This window comes from Bos indicus, chromosome 7, assembly GCF_029378745.1.
Source record: "Bos indicus isolate NIAB-ARS_2022 breed Sahiwal x Tharparkar chromosome 7, NIAB-ARS_B.indTharparkar_mat_pri_1.0, whole genome shotgun sequence".
In the NCBI taxonomy this organism is placed as follows: Eukaryota; Metazoa; Chordata; class Mammalia; order Artiodactyla; family Bovidae; genus Bos; species Bos indicus.
This window is the reverse complement of record NC_091766.1, coordinates 79,973,296-79,994,108: the sequence shown is the minus strand read 5'-3', so window position 1 is coordinate 79,994,108 and position 20,813 is coordinate 79,973,296. Positions and strand designations below refer to the sequence as shown.

The window sequence follows — 20,813 nt, the reverse complement described above, 5'->3', positions numbered from 1 at the left end:
CACGGGGATCTTCGTTTCTTTCACTGTAGCCAGCAGACTCTCTAGCTGTGGCACAGGGCTCAGTAGCGCTGCGCGTGGCTTTAGTTGCTCTACAACATGTGGGATCCACTGGTAAAGGATAATTGCAAGGCAGATTCTTGACCACTGGACCACCAGGGAAGTCCTTGAGATGTTAACATCTTTGTCCCCACCAGCCTCGACCCTTCCCAAAGGCCTGGCCTGGCAGGTTTCCCACAACAAGCCTAGTATATTTCCAATATAAATTAAAGACTGAAAGAAAGTTGTTGAGAATGTTGACAAATGGTTATCCCCAGGTAGTAGATTAGTGTGTCTCTTTCTTTTTCTATCTTGTATTAAAACTTTTGTATTTCTACTTTTTCTATTACGAACACGTATTATTTGGGCGGTTGGCAATAAAAACTAACACTTTGCTTTTAAACAACATAGCACAAAAAAATTACCTGTTGCTAGATTTCAGGGACCCATGTTAATGGGTATGCAAGTCACCAAAATGCATGGGATTCCTTAAATCCTGCTTCAGTGGAGAAAAGCATTCCATCCCCACTTTCTCTAAGCCAGGGAGGGTAGTGCTGATTAGTGGGAGCACCAGGGGGTGATGAATGACATTTTCCAGAAAATGTGGAGATATGGCTTTGGCATGAGCATCCACAAACTAAGCCATTAGTTTACCCAATTGCTTCTGGAGCTGCTTTCACCATAGCTGTAGGACTCTGAACATTCTGATTTACTTGCCTAGATTCCTGCTCCTTCACCCGTTCCTGAGTCATCTGTGTTTAGTTGCTCAGTCATGTCTGACTCTTTGTGACCCCATGGACTGTAGCCTGCCAGGCTCCTCTGTCCATGGGATTCTCCAGGCAAGAATACTGGAGTGGGTTGCCATGCCCTCCTCCAGGGGATCTTTGCAACCCAGGGACTGAACCCAGGTCTCCCACATTGCAGGCGGGTTCTTTACTATCTGCGCCACCAGGGAAGCCCTCCTAGTCATCTACGCTTCAATAAATACTTGAGTGCTATTTATGTTCTGAAAATAAAACAGGGAACAAAGAATGATGGTATCGGTCCTAAAGGAGCTGACAGTATAGAGGAGGAAATGGATATGACGCATCCTTTAAGATCCACACTAGGTGTGGCCTCCTCCAGGAAGCCTTCCTGATGATGTCCATGGCTAAGGGAGGTATTCTTGTTCTGTGTATCCCTGAATGTGAGGTTCTCAGAGAATGATTCTACATCAAAATCCCACAGGGAGAATCAGAAGCCTACCCCAGACCTCCCCAGGCAGAGCCTCCAGGAGTAGGTCCTGGAATCTGCATTTTAAACATGATCCTCATGTGATTCTAATGCACCAGAAATATTAGAAACCATTGTTCACGCTAACTTCCTTGTACTAGAATTATCTATCTCTGACTGCTTGCCTTTCTGTCTGGAAAACGAGCTTTTTGAAAAGAAGAACAGTGTCACATTCATTTTTATATTCCTGCTTTGCTTAGTGCCAACATGGAATCAGGACCCAACAAATGTTTGTTGAATGAATAAATGACTGTTTCCCATTCTCCACATGTCTATTAGGAATGGGGATGGGAATGTTTAGGGCAGTGTTTATGCCTTGGGATTCCTATTAGAATGGATTAGTTAGCTAGTCCTTCTTCACTCTGCTGGGAGTTGATTGAATACACAGTGTAGGAGCTTGGAGAGTAACTTGCTTACACCTCCTTGATTTGATAGCGAGGCATTTGGGGGCCATAATTAGCATGATAAAAACATGCACTCCAATCCCGGGCTGTGACTTGATGAACACTTGAACTGGAGCACTGAATCAGAGGCCTGGCTGTGTGCTTTAAATTCACTACAATGTAATTTTTTGGCATTACCCTTTACGTTTGGTTCTGCTAATGAAATTGAAATATATAATTTCACCCAAGTTCCACTGTAATTTAGCAATTAATGTACAATGATTTTAATGCATTACTTTCTTTTTAGCAAACAAACAAATTAGGAGGTTGTGTGTTCTGCTCGGCTTTAAATTACTAAAACTAGCCTCTCATTTTCCACATGGGCAAATGTTGCTCGGGTGTCTCGTAACACGTTTAGATTTACAAAATTTCTTGGAAGTTCAGACACAGGAGGGTGAGCAGGCACGCACACTTAAAATTTAGAGACTTTCAGAGTCATGGCTATGAGTACCTCTGTCCAACGTGCTGGCTGAATTGGGTACCCACCCCCTCAAGAGTCCCGCAAACCTCAGACCTAAGAAACAGTGTTGGAGACTCATATCTCAGCAGCAGAATGATGCCAAGGTACCATTTTACATCAGCCAAGGGCTCCCAGAGCCCTCGGTAGAATATGAAAGAAGAATAGGATAAAAAAGCCAAGTATTCTTCCTGTAACATTGCCTTCCATGGACTGCCCTCACTAGACAGAAGGAATCCACCACAGAATGCCTGCTTTGGATTTAAAAATATCCTGCTGAGATATGTTGGCAGTGCTTCATTCAGCCGCTGCAGAAAGTTCTCAGGTAGAAGAAACCCACTGTTATTAGCACTATAGATTTCTTTAAGGCCACCGGCCTCTTCCCATTAGGAGTTCCATCCGTCTCTGGTGGCCTTTTCCTCCCGAAGCTGGGAATGTGACCCCCCCACCCTCAACCCTCTACCACCCACTCTGTACAGCCAGCTTGAGGGCCTCACGTCGGGATCAAATAATAACTTAAGACAGTCTTTCCTGTTAAGATTCCTCTCCCAACCCCCTCGAGTTGGCTACTCCTTCCGGATCTGTGACTGCTTCAAAAGTGTGGACCTCAAATTTCCTCACTGTTTTTGTTGACTCTGGGCTTTTTATTCAAGGGTCCGTCTGGCAGCAGGAGATGTCCTACAAACACATCAGCAATAGCAGATGGCAAATGCTTAAAATAAAAAGGATATAAATGATGTCCTCCTACATATTTACATTTACCTGCTCCAGACATTATGCATTTGGGGTTCTAGCCGTTATTAAGTGTGAGCATACGTTATGCCTGTAATGACCTCATCATGTTTTGTGATTATGGGCTGCAGCCGCCAAACACTTGCAGACGACACTGTGAACTTGAAATTGGCACTCCAATCTCCCCTCGGCCTGTCAGTCACAAGAAGCGCATCTTTATGCCAGCAAGCCCCTCGCATGGAGTCTGACATGGCAATCTTCAGTAAATTACCCTGTCACTGACAATCTTGCAGTTATCTCGCAAACAATCAAGCAGGCAATCAAACTGTTCTGAATTGCCAGTTCAGGACCTGAGAGGCTGCCGACGTCTCCATTCAACAGGGGCGCAAAAGCGGCTCGGCCCCAGCATGACATTGGATGATTTATTTTTTTATTTATCCGCCTACTTATTTGTTTGTCTGCTTGGCTTTCTCCTGGTGAGAGAGGTTTGCAGAGTCTTCGAAAAGGGCCCCGTTCTGACTCAGCGGTTATGGGAAAGTTTGACCCAGGCCTTCCCCATCAGCTCACAGCGGGGTCCTACGTCCGCTTCATAAACATTCTTATTTACTCCACTCTGCAAGATGCGGCTGCAGAGCATTAACTAGGTGCTTTCTGTTAGAACACACACTAAAGAAAAGTTCTGGCTGTATGCCACGCACAGACATCATATGCTAATGGGAATGGCCATTTCAGAGAAATATGGACAGGGAGAAATTTTCTGAGAACGGTAGGTGAGGCATTCTTTGTATTGCTTTTGACAAAGAAAATCAGAGAGAATCTTGCATAACAGTTCTGGCAACGTGACACTAAAATCAGGTTAATGCTAAATGGAAAACTTTGGATTGGCATTCTCACGATAAGAAGCCAAAAGTCTACACAGTGTCTACATGGAGGTAAGAACCTGGACTGTGAATTCCTCTAGTCCCTGGCTGTGTCAGCTTAGAAAGAAAAAGTTTAAAAGTTTAAAATCAAAGTTTTCCTGGCTGAAACTCAATTTCTTTGCCTTTAAAACTGAGTGATAACAACGCATATATCATAGGGTCATATGATGGGGAATGGACAGATATAATATCAGTCGGGCATACAGTATACATGGACAGAGGATGAGGTGGTTGGATAGCATCACTGACTCAATGGATATGAGCTGGAGCAAACTCCAGGAGATAGTGAAGGACAGGACATGCTATGGTCCATGGGGCTGCAGAGTTAGACATGACTTAGGGACTGACCAATACAGTATATGTTGAATGATAGGAATTACTATAACCAGAAACTCCCTGAAGTTTTCCACTTTTTCAGTGGATAAAAATGGGATATAAAGAAATAAATGAAACGAATGTCCCCTGATTAGAGTGATTCATGGGTAGGTTGCAGTTGGGCAAGAATGCTATGTTTTCAAATAGGGATAAGTTAATAATTGATGGTAATAATAAATGCTATAGGTTGTACAGGATTTACATATATTCTTGATTTATATCCTTATGGCAATCCTACAAAGCAGAAAAATAGAACCCTTAAGCTGCAGACTCTGGATTGGGGTGTCTGGGTTTGAATCTCAGAGCAGCTAGTACTCATCTGGTGACCGTGGGCAATTAAGTGCTCTGTGCCTCAGCTTTCTTAGCCACAAAATGAAGAAGATGATGACAAGCACTGTTGGGAGGATGAAAGCAGTTATTCCATATTCAGGACTTGGAAGAGCACCTGGTGTAGCAAGTACTCAGAACAACACCCATCCTATAGAGTTGGAACTGAGGCTCGGAGAAGCTAAGTAAATTCTTCGAGTGGTCAAGAAGCAGCTCTTGAGAAAAAGCAGAAAGAGGCAACCCATGAGATCACCACTCACTGTCTTCATCATCGGAAGGAGGAGATGCTTCCTTCCCAAAGGGAGCCTGAAGACAGGGCAGTGGACACTCATTAAGCCGGGAAGGCATGAGCCGCAGCGAGATTTAATCACTTCTGAAGGCTTGTCTGCCCTACAGCTGAGGAAGAGTCTGGCTGGTTGAAATGAACATCTGAAAAAGGAATCAACATGAGAAACAAGATGCCTGGGGATTCACTGTCTGATATGCAGGCTGCTAAGGACCACACTGTTTACCTGGGAGACTCGAGCCCCCTCCAGCTGTTTACCACTGGTACAAGGTGGCACACCTGGGTGGGCTGCAGGCTGGTGCCAGCTGTTTCCAGCTCCTGCCTCGTTTGTTCTGTAAGGCTTTTTAAGGAGTTCCTCAACAGTCCAGACATTTAACCTCAAAACCTTCACTGAATACTCAACAGTGATGCTACTCTCGGGGGACAGGGGCCACGGGTAAACAGAGAAGCTGTAGCAAACAAGTGAGTATTTCCAAGCTGGCTGAAACATGCACCTCTCCTCTGTCTGGGGAAGGCTGCCCGAGTCCATGCATCACTCCTGTAGGAAAGTGAAGTCTCCAGGAATGAGACGAGGGTTATTTCATTTCCTCTCTGATCTTTGTAAACTGGGCAGCTTTGGGAGAATCCAGATGGAGGCATTTGGGTCTGTTCTTGGTGCCTGTTGTTCCTTGCAGCTTGGTAAGCAAGTGACTCCCTCAACGACCTGCATGAACTCTCTGGCTTTTGTGGGTATTAAAGGCTTCAGAGGAAGATCCAAATTTACTTTTCTCAGTTTTATTTTGTGACAGGGTGGCACAAATCAACTCTCACAATTCACTTCAGGTGCCACGGATAAACTCTGCCAGTGTCTGTAGGCAGCACGGGGTTGGGAACTCGTCGGCAGCTCATGAAAAACGAGCCCAACTTTTTCCAGATCATGGATTGATGAGAGGGACCACCAACCATCAAATCTACCTTTCCCATTCAGTAGGATGGACTGGTTAAAACACTGGCTTTCAAGACTACATAGTCTTTCCTTTATCGGATGTTCAAGAACAGGCAAAGTTCATGACTTATAGTAGAAACATTAGAAATTGTAGTCACCTTTATAGGGAGGTATTGCCTGGAAAAGAATATAGGGGACCTTTCAGGTTCTTGGAATTTTCTAGATTATCTTATTTACTTGACCACACAAGTGATTATGTCAGTAAAAATTCATCAAGGTGTATATTTAAGATTATGTACTTTATGCATTTGCCAACAGATTGACTTTGGGCAAAATAATCACCCTCCCTGTGCCTTGTCTTCCTTAAGTACAAAGTAGGCATGATGATGATGATAATGGTGATGCTGCTGCTGCTGCTAATGATGATGACCTCACAGGAGCATTGGGAGGATTAAATAAGAGCACCTAGTAACCTACTGCGGTTGCTGTTTAGTTGCTAAATTGTGTCTGACTCTTTGCAACCCCATGGACAATAGCCTGCCAGGCTCCTCTATCCATGGGATTTCCCAGGCAAGAATACCAGAGTGGGTAGCCATTTCCTATCCAAGTAACCTACTACATGCTTCCAAGTAATTTCTACTTCTCTTCTTTTTGAGTCTTCTTGGCATCATATAGGTCTGTTTCCCATACAGAGTACAGTACTTGTCACATTCTCATTCCCCACCCCCCCCCCAAAAAAAACCCCATGGAATCCAGGTAGTAAACCCAATAAATCCTAGGGCAGTTCTTGAGATCACCTGAATAATGGAGAGGAGGGGGGAATGAATGAAGCAGTGGTGAGAAGGAAGGAGGTGACAATTTGGGGCAAGAAGGAGACCTGTGCTGTGGGCTCTTTGTAATGGACATGAAGAGGGAGCAAGGAGGGGTGCTGGAGAGCAGGCTCTACTGCAGGCTGGCAGAGGCCAAAGGCTCCTGAATTCTAGCCAGACACATAAAGGGGTTCTTGAATGAAAAAAGAAATACAGCGACCACAGGATTTGACTTGCCTTGGGAGTTATTTTGTTTTAAGGTGAGCTCTTATAGGATGTGCTGAAAGTGTATGGGGTCCCTGGCTAATATTTTCCTGCCAGGCCTATATCTGGGTAAACAATCTGAGTTACCCAGATCAGCATATCAGCACTATTCTGGCAGCCTGATCTTACATAAACTTGCAGAAGAAACACTCCTTCAGCCAGCAGGAGCAACTGACTCACCAATCTGCTCTCTGGTATTCAGGCTGGGTGTTGGACCTTGAGATAACTCAGAAATGCAAATCTCCAAACATCTCAGGGTATCTGGTCAACCGTACATGTGTGGGGGTGAAGGTGAGGAGGGGGAGAGGGTCAGAGAGCACGTGAAAGGAAGAAATAGGACCCAGGGCTCCTGAGGGCCCTAGTCCAGGTGAGGGTACTGCATTGCTGATCCTGGCCAGTCTCTACCACTGGGACAGCACTTACAAAATTTTAAGGCAGGTACTCCAAAGCTCAGGGAACCACTGTCCAGGGCAGCACTGGGCTCCTATCCTAGTTAAACAAATAGGCTTTAGAGTCAGAATGGTCTGGTTTTAAAACCTGATCTATCTATCATTCATCAGCTACGGTGAGTGACCTCCTGTGACTCGGTGTTCCCAACTACAGAGTGGACTTAATAGCACCTATGTCACTGAAGATCAGGGAGATGCTATAAGATGGTCCATGTGAAATGAGAAGATGAAGGTACTGCACTAAACACAGAGGAAGAGCTCAATAAACGGTTGAGGCTGTTTTTAATGATATTTCCTGCTCTCCACCAGGGAAGGGCACTCTTCTATTTGCATTTTACCCAATGCCTGCTGACAAGTTGGAAGTGAGGGATAATTGAAAGTATTCCAGCTTGATGTAACTAAGAAGTGAAAGGCACAGGCAAGGCTGACTTGATTTAACCTGGCAATATGAGATTAGTTCTTCATTGCCTCTGTTAGGTCTCCCGCACTGCCAACCTTTTAAAGCAATAGATTGGCTGACAGGGTGCTCATTTGGAAGGTTTCACCTGCCATTAATACCCTGGCTGCCTGATGGCCCATCGTTCGGCAGGCATCTCGCCTCTCCCCCCATGGGGCACCCACCATTCTCAAACATTGCAAGAAGTAAAATTGTATTTGCATTCCTTCTGGAAGGCCTGTTGGAAGTGTTCCTCTTGCTTCCTGTCAACTCTTTTTGTCAGTCTCTGAATTCCAAGGCCTGGGATCCTTGCCCCCAAAGCACCTTCCAGCTTTTCTTATAACTTAGCAGTGGAAGATCCATCATGTCCAATCAGAGACCTGGCAGAAAGGAGGCCCCCACTAAGAGCTCCTTTGCTGGCTTTCCTGGTCTTCAGGATGGATGTGGGAAAGAAAGCAAAGACTGCCTAGGAAAACCCAGGCACTGCTACTGAAGGCAGTGATATGATCCAAGTAAAACCTCTTTTTAATGTGATTCTGGTTTACCCTGAAGCTACTGGGGCATCTGGTCGACTCCATATGCATGGGGATGGGAGGTGAGGGATGGTAGAAATCTTATGGCAATGAACTTGAAATGTGTGTCTAGTTTTCTTTTTTGGGGGGGTGGGGGGTGGGGGGAATGATTCTTCATCAAAAATAAAACAAGTGGACCAAAAACAAAAACAAACACTATCAACCAAACCCTTTAAAACCAGTGCTTCTCAAATTCTAACCAGCATCAGAATCACTTGGGGGAACTTGTTAAAATGTAGATTCTAATTCTGTAGCTTTAGAGTTTGGGACTTGAGAGCTTGCATTTCTTATAAGCTCCCAGGTGATGCTGACGCTGGTGTTCTGAGCACGTACTTCTATAAATCAGGCACCAAACTGCTGATGGTCAGGTTACGCTCCCAGATTTCCTGTCCTGGAATCAGCTCAGTGATGTTAAAATACTGATCATTATCTCACCCACACCTACTGAATTCCTGAGAGTGGAAACTGGGAATCTGCATTTTAAAGAAAATGCCCCACATGATTCCTTTGCTCACTAGAGCTTGAGCCCCCCCTGCTCTCAATGACTGAAAACACCTTTCAGATATCCACAGCAGCACAATTCACCCTCAGGCAACTTATGCCTCCTGGGAGAGAGTAACAAGGGTTCCCTAAAATAGAGAGTGAGGTGGGACAGGAGGGTCTGCAGTCAGACAGTCTAGGGGGTGCTGGTTAAACAAAGGTAAAGTGGTTTCATCACAGCGGGATTTCTCAGAGCCTTTGTTGAGTGACTATGCATTAGGAATCTTTACTGTTGCAGTGGCATGTGCAGTATTTCCTGACCATGGATACTTTTTGGCTGGGAGCATCTCCATGCCAACAGTCTAGTGTCTTACTAGTTGGGATGCACTTCAGGAGAACACAGGGCTCTAGGTTTGGGGATTCTCCCCTAGGAAGGACCAGCCAAACCTTCATCTACTCCAGTCACAAGTGACAGCTCCATGCTTTACTGACCATCTTGTAAAACACAGGCTTGGGGTGGTCAGGCCTAATGCAAACTACACCATCGAAACAAGCACATTGGCTCAGAGCCTCTGTCCTTGTGCTCCCGGAGCCTCCCAAAGCCCGTGCATTTCAGCACAGGGATCCTGTGCTAGGTGACAGCATCCCTGGGGGTCAGCACGACCACGGATCATCTAATGAGAGCTAATAGCTGCTCTTATGAAGAGCTTACTAAGTGCCAGGCACCGGGCTAAGTGCTTTACATGCATCCTCTCATTAAATTACCATCAGAACTCCAGGCATCATCAACACTGCTGTTTACAGATGAAGACTTGCAGATTGAGAGAGATTAAACACCTCACCTAAGACCATGCAGCTTTTATCTGGTGGGGCTGTTCTTTTTTATTTTTCACAGAGAACATTTGTAGTTTATTCAAAACTGTAAGAGTGCCAACGTGAAGACAGTTTTCCACACGGTGTCTACACTCCTTTGCTTGGAACGTGTCTGGGCTCCACCCTGAGACTCACCATCATTTGAGGTAACGCGAGGAGGCCCAGGAATATGAAGCATCTGGGCGTGACCCTGAAGGTCCTGGTCAAAACCCAGCCATCAAGGATGGTCTTACTATCCACACACAGCCCGAGGTCATGTGTACAAGAACCCGGTGAGTTTCAGGGAGCAGACCCAGTCTGCTTTGTGTCTTCCTGAAATGAAATCTTCTCAAATTACCTGCTTCTAACATGCTTCCCCTGCAGCCAACGTGGCCCTCCTGTGGTCTGACCCTCCAGAACACCACCAGAATGGGAAGTACCCCTGTGAATCAGGGCACACCAAAACACACACCTACCTGCAGTGTGCAAAGCCACAGGGTTTGGAGTCCCACCTTCCTCATCAAAGCCGCTCTAACATTGCACCAGAATTTCCCCCGACTATGTCCATGTGGTCTCTGACCCTTGGACTGTCCCATGAGCATAAGAACAGAAACCCAGTGACCTCACACACCTCGCACGGGCTGCCGTGTCCCCTGCTTCACAGGTGCCCCTGAGTGGTGCCCACAGGTGACACCTGCCAGAGACAAGCACTTGGGGTTAAAGGGTGCTGGTTAACTGGAATGCAGCTCTTTGCCTTTCCTAAGGAGATCGTTGTACATCTGGTCATATGTGGTTTGAAATCATAAATGTTTGGCTTCTCGGGTGCTGGTCCTGGAAGCTCCACACCAGTTCCTGTGCTGAAGGACCGGATGCTGAATCCTTGTTTGCTACAGAAGGTTAGAGATGATCCTTAAGGCAGGGAAAATGTTTTAGCTGCTGGAGCTGATACCATGCTTGATCTACCCAGTTTCGTCTCAATGTTCAGATCAACACAGAAATCGGCTTTCTTTCAACCAATCCTTCCAATCTTAGTTCTGCCTCCTGAGGATGTTGTGCGCCTCCGGTTCTGGTTGATCGACCACACCACTGCCACCCGCAGAGGCGACGATGGCATGGCGGCGGCTGCACTGTCTAGGGCTGGGATTTGAACCCAGTTTGTTGCACTCCAAAATAAAATCCTGCATGAGGCTGCCATGACAGGTCTGCTACTGTTAAACATTCTGAATGGCCAATACACAGGAGCAGCTTATCTGCCACGTGGCCATGCTTAGTGCTCGTGCCAAGCTCTTTAAGGCAGGACTACATCAAACAGAAGAGGGACGATTTAAAGCCATAGGGAAGGGTGATTTATTTTGAAAAACCAGGATGCAGAATGTTTTAGCTGCCCTCCACCCCAGCTCCTCACTTCACCCAGCTTCCACTTCCGCCTCGGGTAGACCGCCACAGGTCTCCTCGCCAGCAGCTTAAGTTTCTCTGTGCTTTCTCAGTCTGCGCCAAACATCCAGCCACCAGCCAGTAATGCCCACAAGAACCCTTTGAGGCGGATTCTGTGTGGCTCATATGGTAAAGAATCTGCCTGCCGTGTGGGAGACCCAGGTTTGATCCCTGGGTCGGGAAGATCCCCTGGAGAAGGGAATGGCAACCCACTCCAGTATTCTTGCCTGGAGGATTCCATGGACAGAGGAGCCTGACGGGCTACAGTCCATGGGGTTGCAGAGTCAGACACGACTGAGTGGCTAATACTTTCACTTTTCTTTTTATCTTCTGTGAGCTCCGCCTTGCTGGTGAAGAAGTGGAGGCTCAGAGAGCTTAAAGGTCTTGCCCACAGTCACACAGGAAGTACATGATGGAGGAGCGATTGCCCGCTAGGCGGTCTATGCTCTTGGTTTCTACCCTTTGTTCTTCACAGGAGGCTGCAAGTGGCCACCGCCATTTCAAGGAGCCCTGTGAAGGCTGCAGGACTTGGGGAAGGCAATGCCAAGCCTTCAGAGAACACCTTCATTCTCTAGCTGCTGTTTCTTTCAGTCTTTCTCTCTCTTCCTTCTTCCCCTCCCCTTCTGCCTCTCCTCAGCCCACACAGAGCCTCCAAGAACAGTGATCTCACTTGATCAGAAAGTTTCACCTTGGACATCCCTGACAGGCCTCGCTGGCACAGTCTCCCCCATGTTAGCCCAGGGCCACGTTTCTATACCCGGGGGCTTTCTCCCCTGCCTGCAGCTGTCTGCCCCTTTCCTGCTACAAAAACCAGCGGCAACAGAGAGCGGGGGCTTCTGATCTCAGGCGCTGACTTCCCCACATGCTGGCCTGGCCCTGCTGCTTGTGGCCTCTCCCAGCTCCGTCTACTCCCCCACACCATGCCTGCTGCCCTCGTCAACTACCATTTCAAAGAGCCCACTGACAGGTCAGACAGAAGAGAGCCGATGGCCAGGGAGTCCGGGCCTGGCAGGGGGTGGCAGCCTGGTGGGGTGCCAGACACTGACTAGCTGGGGCCCTCAGAAAAGAAGAGGGCTGTCACCACCGACACCTCTGAGCAACAAGCCGGAACAGTCCCTTTCCGCCTGAGGAGAGGCCCTGTCTCCTGGGGGATGGAGGGCAGGTAGGAGGGCTGGCCCCAAAGCTGAGAGAATTAGCAGGTAAAGAATAAAGAAATACCCCCAGCCCGGCCATGGGGAGAAGGGACCAGACTTGGCTAACAGAAGCTTCCTGCTAGATGAGGGCAATCAGAAGTGCGAATTCCTAAACCTGGCCATTACTCCGCCCCAGGCACTATGCTGAACGCTCCCTAGAGATGTGCTCAATTTAATCCTGACACCCACTCTACAGCGTAGGCACTGAGAACTGGTACAGTACTGCCAATTATGATCCCAGGATCTGGAGGTCTGCAATGCATTGGCTGTGTGGCTTTGGGTTAGTTACTTTGCCTCCCTGAGCCCCAGCGTCCTCATCGGTAAACTGAAAATGATTGTTGTCGTGAAAGACTAAATAAGCTCCGTGCAAAAGCACTCAGTGGATAGTAACCATCTGTTTACTCTGGCTTCTTTGCTACTCCACATTTGGTCAAGTGACCCACACTGTGGGAGGTCGGGACCCACTCAGGACTGATTCCTGGCTGCCTCTGCCTTTCGTTGGAGGAGGATTATGGAGCCTGCCTACCTACTGCGGTCAGCCCACAGGAAGTCAACGCACAGGGTGAGCAAAGTTGGCTACAGAGGTAAAGAGCAGCAGAACCACACGTTCACATCTTTGTGAAAGAAACAGTGTAGCTTACACTTGGATTTTCTTTGCATTAATACAGTGGTGTCAATGATATGTAGCGACTTGGGTGTCATTGTCTGTGTGTGTTTCTTTAATCCTCAAATGAAATTTATTCATCTTATTAATAATCTCTTGAATAAATGACAACTGCTTCTTATCTTAGATACTTCATATTCAAGCTTTCATTCTTCAAGTCACTTAATAATGAATTGACCAAGACAGACGGGAACCTGGAGGTTGTGGGGCTAGACTTGACAGGGGAAACAGTGGACAAACAAATTATAATAGACTTTGCAAGAGTGATAGTGTTTTGAAGAAAAGTAAACGGGGGCCAAGGGTTGAAGACGGATGGAGGAGAGCCAGGGATGGCATCTCTGAAGTGACGACTGGGTGGAAGCCTAAGTGAAATGAGGAAACAAACTGCAGAAACGTCTGGGGGAAAACATTTGGGGCAGAGGGAAGAGCAGGTACAAAAGCCCAGGGATGGAGTGTATTTTGTGAGCTATGGGGAGAACAAGAAGGTGGACACTGGGCCACTGGAAGGAGAGGGTAAGGAAGAAAGGAGATCAGATGGAAGCAGGGACTTGCTTTTGCAAATGAATGGCCAATGTTGCACCTGGACACCATTCTATGGGAGAGGAGATGCCCTGGGAAAGTCTGAGAAGAGCTGTGATATGACCTGACCTTTAAAGAGGATTCTTCTGAGGGCCCTGTGTGGGATAGACTGGCAGCTGCAGGAACCGTAGTCAGCCTAACAGAGTTGATGGCAGGATGTGGGTGGAGGTGGGAAGACATTAGGAAACCAGGGCCTTAATAATTAGGAATAGAGACTAGAAGGGCCAGAAAAAGGTGTATCTATGGATCTGTGTGACACCATGCAGACAAAGGTGGCAGGTGAGAGAACCAGGGAATGACCGCTCCAGTAGACCTGCCCCAGGGATGTGAGCTTGGGGATGTTCCCGTAGCCTCAAGGCCAGAGTGCCTTAGCTGGTTTCCCCATTGGGCAGCCCAGGGCCACCAGGACTGCAGACATCAGGCCCTGCAGGCACTTGAGCTCTCCGCACAAGGGGACATATTGTGCCAAGTCAGTGGTTTTCAAAGTATCAGCATCTTCTGGGCACTCACTAGAAATGAGCATCAGGACCCCCTACCAGACCTATTGAATGAGAAACTCTGGGAATGAGGCCCAGCCTAACCTATGCCTTACTCCCTTCTAGAGACTCTGATGCCCAATGACCAATGGAAATCACTGTGCTAAGCGTTTTGCACGGATGAGCTCATTTAAGCATCACAGTATCCTGTAAGGTAGGATCCATCATTAGCCCCACTTTAGGGAGGACAAAACTGAGGCTCAGAGAAATAGAAGGGACCTACTTACATTCATACCATGAACCAGTGGGGGGAGCCAGAAGGTGAACAAAACCTCCTGACCCCAGAACCTCTTTATCATCCTGCCAGGTTGCCTCTTCCTGCCACAGGCAATAAGGCATCATAAAGAAAGACACTTCTCTGCTGTGAGTATGTGTGTTCCAGAATAATTCAAACAGATCTGTCAGCTTCCTGTCTGAAGGAAAGGGGTGGCTGCGATTTTGGGGACCAAGATGCTCAGCAGAGGAAGGTAAAGCCAGTACTTGGGATAAAATGCTCCATCTGGCACACAAGAGCTGGTCTGTCCCTAGCAGCTTCCCGGGTCTCCCCCTCCTCCACGCTCCACACTCAGTCATCTCAGATGCCCCCAAATGTGCTCTGTGTCCCCTGCCATTTTCCTCACCCACCATGCCCTTCCCTCTTTTCTTATCTGATTCCTCTCGAGCTTTCAAAATTCCAACTTTACTGGCTTCAATGTCTCTCTTCCAGGCTGCCACTGTCCTGTGGCCTCAGGTCTATCGTGGACACTTAGGACATGGCTTTGACTGGTTTCATGTCTTCTTCACCCATCATTAGACTGTGGGTTCTTTGCGGGACTCTGTGTCTCACGCATCTCCACAGAGTACAGGCTTGGTGTACATCTGTTAAATGAATGAATGATCTGGGGGATTCTGTCCCAGAGTGGCTGGTGTGGGGGGAGGTGTTTGTCATCATCCCCATCAATGACAAGATGTCTGCACAGGGTGGGGACTGGGGTGGGGTGAGTCCCACTTGGGGTGCAACTTTAAAGAAGGCACTCACGGGACTTCCCTGGTGGTCCAGTGGCTGAGAATCTACCTTCCAATGCAGGGAACGCACGTTTAGTCCTGGTCCAGGAACTAAGATCCTACATGATCCGGGGCAACTAAGCCCATTTGCCTCGATTTCTAAACCCATGCGCTCTTGAGCCTGTGGGCCACAACTGGAGAGGAGCCCCAGAGTGGAGCAATGAAGAGCTTGCACTCCATCTCAAAGACCCAGTGCAGCCAGGAAACAAGACGGTGCTCACTCTCAAGTGCGTCTAGGTCCCACGTCTCAGACAGACCTTGGCTCAAACGAGCAATGTCAGGCACCCATTCTCTGGAGGGTAACTGGGTCCCTTTGGGGAAGCATGTATTGGATTTAAAGCCAGGAAATAATTGAAAAGAACACATGTCTCCCAGCATTCCTCACAGCACTATTTACTAAAGGTAGGACATGGAAGCAACCTAGATGTCCACCGTCAGATTAACGAATCAGGAAGTTGTGGTACATATACACGATGGAATATTACTCAGTCAGAAAAAGGAATGCACCTGAGTCAGTTCTAATGAGGTGGATGAACCTAGAGCCTATTATACAGAGTGAAGTAAGTCAGAAAGAAAAAAACAAATATTGTATATTTATACATATATATGGAATCTTGAAAGATGTTAATAATGAACCTATTTGCAAGGCAGCAGTGGAGATGCAGACGTAGGGAACAGACTTGTGGACACAGCGGGGAAAGGAGCAGGTGGGACGAATGGAGGGAGTGGCACTGAAACGTACATATTACCATATGTAAACAGACAGCCAATGGGAATTTGCCGTATGTTGCAGGGAGCTCAGACCTGGCGCTGTGTGACAACCTAGAGGCGTGGGATGGGGTGGGAAGTGGGAGGCAGGTTCAAGAGGAAGGGGACATGTGTACAGCTATGGTTGATTCATACAGATGTATGACAGAAACCAATGCAATACTGTAAAGTAATTATCCTCCAATTAAAAACATAAAGAAACAACAACAAAATAGAGCCAGGAAACCAGGCGTTTGGCTCCTATCTGTCCTTCCCTGCTGTGTGGCCTTCAAGGAGTTACTTTCCCCTCTGGACTTTGCAGCTGCTGGCAGCTGCTGGTATACTGCAGCTTTCCCACGCCTGACAATCCTGGGCTCCATAGTCTCATAAATGAAAGACATGGTGTCCCTCGGTGTGAGGCCCCACCCCTGGGTAGTGCTGGTAGTCCCGGCTGGGGGCAGATCGATGCTGATACACCTTGAGGACTGAAAAGGGAGGGAATTCCCTGGAAGAGGCTTGAGTTCTGCTGCATGTGGAGAAAGGCAGAAACACTGGGCTCTGAGCTTGGGGGACACCTTGCAGTTTTCTTTCGATTCACATTTGGCCGCATAATTCTGGCCCCTCTCCAATCCCCCAGAGCTCTTGGCTGAGAAGATGGAAAGTCAAAGAAAAGAGCACAGGCCTTGGGCAGCTGTTCTCTCCTCGCTGCAGAGAACGCCTCGCTATTTAAAGTCCAACTGCTCCACTTTCCCCTGCTCGCCCCTGGCACTTCAGCGCAGAAGCACTTTGTGGCAAAAAATGCACTCCAGATCCAAAACTGGGGGGAAAAAGCTAATGCCAAGGCGATTTTTCAGAATGCTGCAGAATTCGTGCTGCTGAGGGGCTGAGGGTATTAAGCAGATCTGCTCTGCTCTGATCCAGGACACAAAACTCAGGAGCTGTACGGGGCCCTTGACCATGTGTCCTGAATCCTGATTTGGCTACATTTTAGCTGGGGGACCTGGGTAAGCCTTCTCTCGCCCTTCTTTATCATCTATGTAAAGGATGATAACAAGAGGCTCCTAGGGCTCTCCTGGGCCAACACCATGGTTTATTTGGGCAGTCTGGTAACATCTGAGCACCGGCCTGGCCTCTGCTAATAAGGGCTCCATGCACCAGGCCTTTGACCTTGAAACAAAGGACACTCCCTTTGCCAGTACCGTCTAGCCCCTCAGATATGCTTCTGGGAGATGTTAGTGTCTGCATCAGATCTGTCAACCCTGGCATTACTGACCTTTGGGGCTGGAGCATCCTTCGTTGTGAGTCATCCTGTGCAGGATGTTTAGTAGCATCCCTGGCCTCTACCCACAAAATGCCAGCAGTGCCTCCTCTGTTTCTCCTTGCTGCGACTCATACAATGGCAGGCGTGGCCAAGGTGCCCTGGAGAACTCAGTCGTCCCTGGTAGGGAACCACTAGTCTGGACTGAAGGGAGGGTTGTGGGAGCATCAGAGCTAATCATCGCACCTACGCCCTTTAACCCTGAATTTGAAATTTAAATGCTGGTCACAGAAACCAGGGGGGCATCTCAGTCATCTAGGCAGCTTCTCTGGTCAAGGCAAAAAGCAGGAAGCCAACAGAATGATACAAATGTTACCTCTCTGCCACCAGTTAGATCTTTGTTTTGATCCTTTAATTTCCCCAAGTAAGTCCTCAGTGATTTGAATTATCAACATTTTTTGCAGTTATGCATTTTAATCATAATTTTATGATGAATATTTGATTTGTCATCTAATCAGGGAAAAATATACAATTCCTTAAGAGACACTTAATAACCATTTAAGCCTCTAAAGATTTGATTAGAAAAGACTGAAGGTGCTGTGTTAGGTAAACTCATGAACTTTCAACACCTTTTTATTTTCTTCAACAAATTCCATGGTCAAACACATTTACTATGAAAAGAGTTTCAGTGGAAAGTTTTACCTAGGAGGCGATGTCCCCTCAAGACCTTTTTTAGCAACAGTACACATTCTGTACTTGTTTGAAGCTTCTTCAGAAACAACTTCCAAATTTTGTTGCTGTTTTAGAAGAAATGAGATGCTGGCTTTAAGGAAGAAAAGCTATGTCACAGTGGCCAGCTGAAAAGCCTGTTTTGAATATGCCTTTCCTGAGGTATCCTCATCCGGGAAATGGAAAAACTATGAAGAGAAAGACTCATAGACCTTGTTGTGAAGACATAGATAATGCAGAAGAAAGTAGGGGTAAATTGGGGTGTGACATTTGCTGTGAAGGAAACACCAGAGAGTGATGGGAGAAAGCTGAGACCTAAGAATAAGATGCTTCCCAAGTGGCTCAGGGGTAAAGAATCCACCTGCCAATGCATGAGATGTGAGAGATGCAGGTTTGATCCTGGGTTGGGAAGATCCCCTGGAGGAGGAAATGGTAAACCCACTCCACTATTCTTGTCTGGAGAAGTCTGTCATGCAAAATGCCCAAGTCAGAGTATTGCTGGCCTCGGACCAGCATGGGCTGGGGGATGAAACTTAGCCCCCACAAGGCTCAGAAGGCTGGCCAGAGAGGATGAAGCAGGTCTGCTATGGAGGTTACCGGGAACAGTGAGAGGGAAGGTAGGGGCCCATCACAGCAGGCCCTCAGGCCAAGGTGGAACATGCAGAACTCTTAGTTGCCGAACCTACCGATCTAGTTCCATGACCAGGCATTGAACCTGGGTCCCCTGCATCGGGAGTGCAGAGTCTTAGCCACTGGACCACCAGGGAAGTTCCCCAAGGTGAAACATTTGATTTTGATGCTAACTATGGGAGAAGCCTTTGGAGGGCATGACATCATCTGTCTACAATGTAAAACTCTCTCTCTGCTTCTGTGTGGGGATAAGAACAGGGGCAAGAACAGCAGCAGGGAAACCTCGTGGGTTGCCTGTTCCCATGATCCAGGTGCCTCCAAAGCCCAGCACAGTGCTCTTAAAATCTTAGTGATTATAGCTTGTATATGCAGTGGAAAGTGGATTCTATCTCTTTTTTTGAACCTCAATAGAATAAAAGGAAACCAAACCCCCTAACTCTCAGTGCCCTCAACAGAAGAAGCTTCTCTAGTCAAATGTGCCCAGGAAATCAAAGACCTTATTACAGCTGGAAGGCCCATGTGGTTCGCTAGGAGTTCAGCTGGGGCTAGTTCTGTTTCCCTCCCAAAGACGAGAGCCCCAGCGCCTGGCCAGCTGGCAGTGGCCTCTAGACCAAGTCTTAGTCTTCTAAGCGTTAGATATATTGCTTTGCTCTCTGGGAGCTAATTGGTTATGGCTCCAGCTACATTTGCCACAAGGTCTTTGGACTGCAAAGGGAATCCTCATCCAACCCAATTAATAGAGCAACACTGCATTTTTATGCTGTCCTCCACCCAACCCATCCATCAGTGTGATTTACACACATTAATCAAGGCATTTACAATGGGTTCACCAAGCTTGCTCCCTCATTGGATGGAGAGACCAGACTATTTGGATTCTTCTGGAGTCCCTGAGGTCCCGAGCTTGGCTCTGCTAAACGTACAGACAAGGTGAGTTATTAATTAACAATTGAGATAAATGCCACAACAGCATCCTTGAATCATGTCAAACCAATTTGGATGGTTATGGGATGGGGAGGAGGCAGTGGGTGAAGGGTGGGTTTTGTCCGTTCCAAGTGCTTCTGGACAGACTCCAGTGTTTTTTCTCCTCATTTAGGCCTGGCTGGAGTGCCCTGAGCTCAGGCCAGCATCCACATCTCTTAACCCTAGGCAGCCTCCTTTGGAGCAAAACAAGGAACTGAGCTTCACAGATGGAGGTGGGCTGGGAAATACCATTCTGAAAAGCAGCCTGACTGAAGACCTTAACTTACAGAGAGAGAGGTCGATGCTGCTGGTGAAGGGAAGAGCTCCTACCAGGGGTTCCTGACCACACAGATCTGAGGACCTGAGGGAGCTAGGAGGCAGGCTGGAGACCCAGGCTTGATACTGTGATGGGCTTTCTTTCCGCAGAGCCGACGCCCACACTCTGTGGCAGTGTCTCCCCGAAGCTCCCGGTGAATGGCTTCCCGCCCCGTCTGCCTTCACACGCCGGACTGTGACACTAATACTACCATGCTAATCCATCTTTCCAGATGGATTCTGAGCTTCAGATGGATTCAGTGAACTCTTTGTGGACACTCTGTGTCATTTGTCTTCATATTTCCAGAGGCCTATTTCCAAAGTCTAACATTTAGTCAGCCCTCAACGAATGTTTGTTAAACCACGAATGAATGACAAATGGAAGGGTGGATTCACACTCTAATGACAGAGAGTTAAAGGCTACTTAAATTTTGAGTACATTGGCCACCTCTCCAACCAGGAATGGAGAGCACTTCTAACACATACTAAAGTTATTTACTCAGAAACACAACAGGAAATTGTGTCCATATTTTTCCAATTCCTTCCTTCTTCCTGAATTAAATTCTCCTTTCTTCACTTCATTCCTCTTGGGTTCTGGAAATACTAGGGGTAGAGGTCTTGGAAACAGGTATCATGACATTGGGCTGTGTCAGCCCATGCAGGGGAAACTATTATTTGAAATTTTTTTTTCTCAAGATGTGGTTGGCAGACCACTTGCATCAGAATCCTTGGTAAAAATGCAGATTCCTAATTCCACATCTGACTTAATAAATCAGAATCTCAAAGGCTGGGGCCAACAAATCTATATATTTAACAAGCTCTCCAGTGTTGTCCTACAACCCTGAGGTCTGATGAACGCTAGTTAGAATCTCACTGGTTATATACCGTGGGGAGATTACAGGTTCGGCTCCATCTCTGTGGATTCAGCATCCATTCTGGACAATGACAACACCATCAGGACTAATAACGTGAAAGCCAAAAACAGCCAACACAAGAGGGCATCCTATGAGCTGGGCGCCTTGTAAAACATATCACACACATTTTCTCCCTGAAACGTCACACCTGCTCATGGAGGTGGCATAACTGGGC

The 20,813-nt window shown here is 47.3% G+C and overlaps 1 protein-coding gene across 4 annotated transcripts in view; it reads right to left on the bottom strand.

Moving 5' to 3' along the window:
- The window catches only part of LOC109561123 (teneurin-2), a 765,441-nt gene that overhangs the window by 103,620 nt on the left and 641,008 nt on the right, over positions 1 to 20,813 (bottom strand). The gene's annotated exons all lie outside the window — the stretch shown is intronic.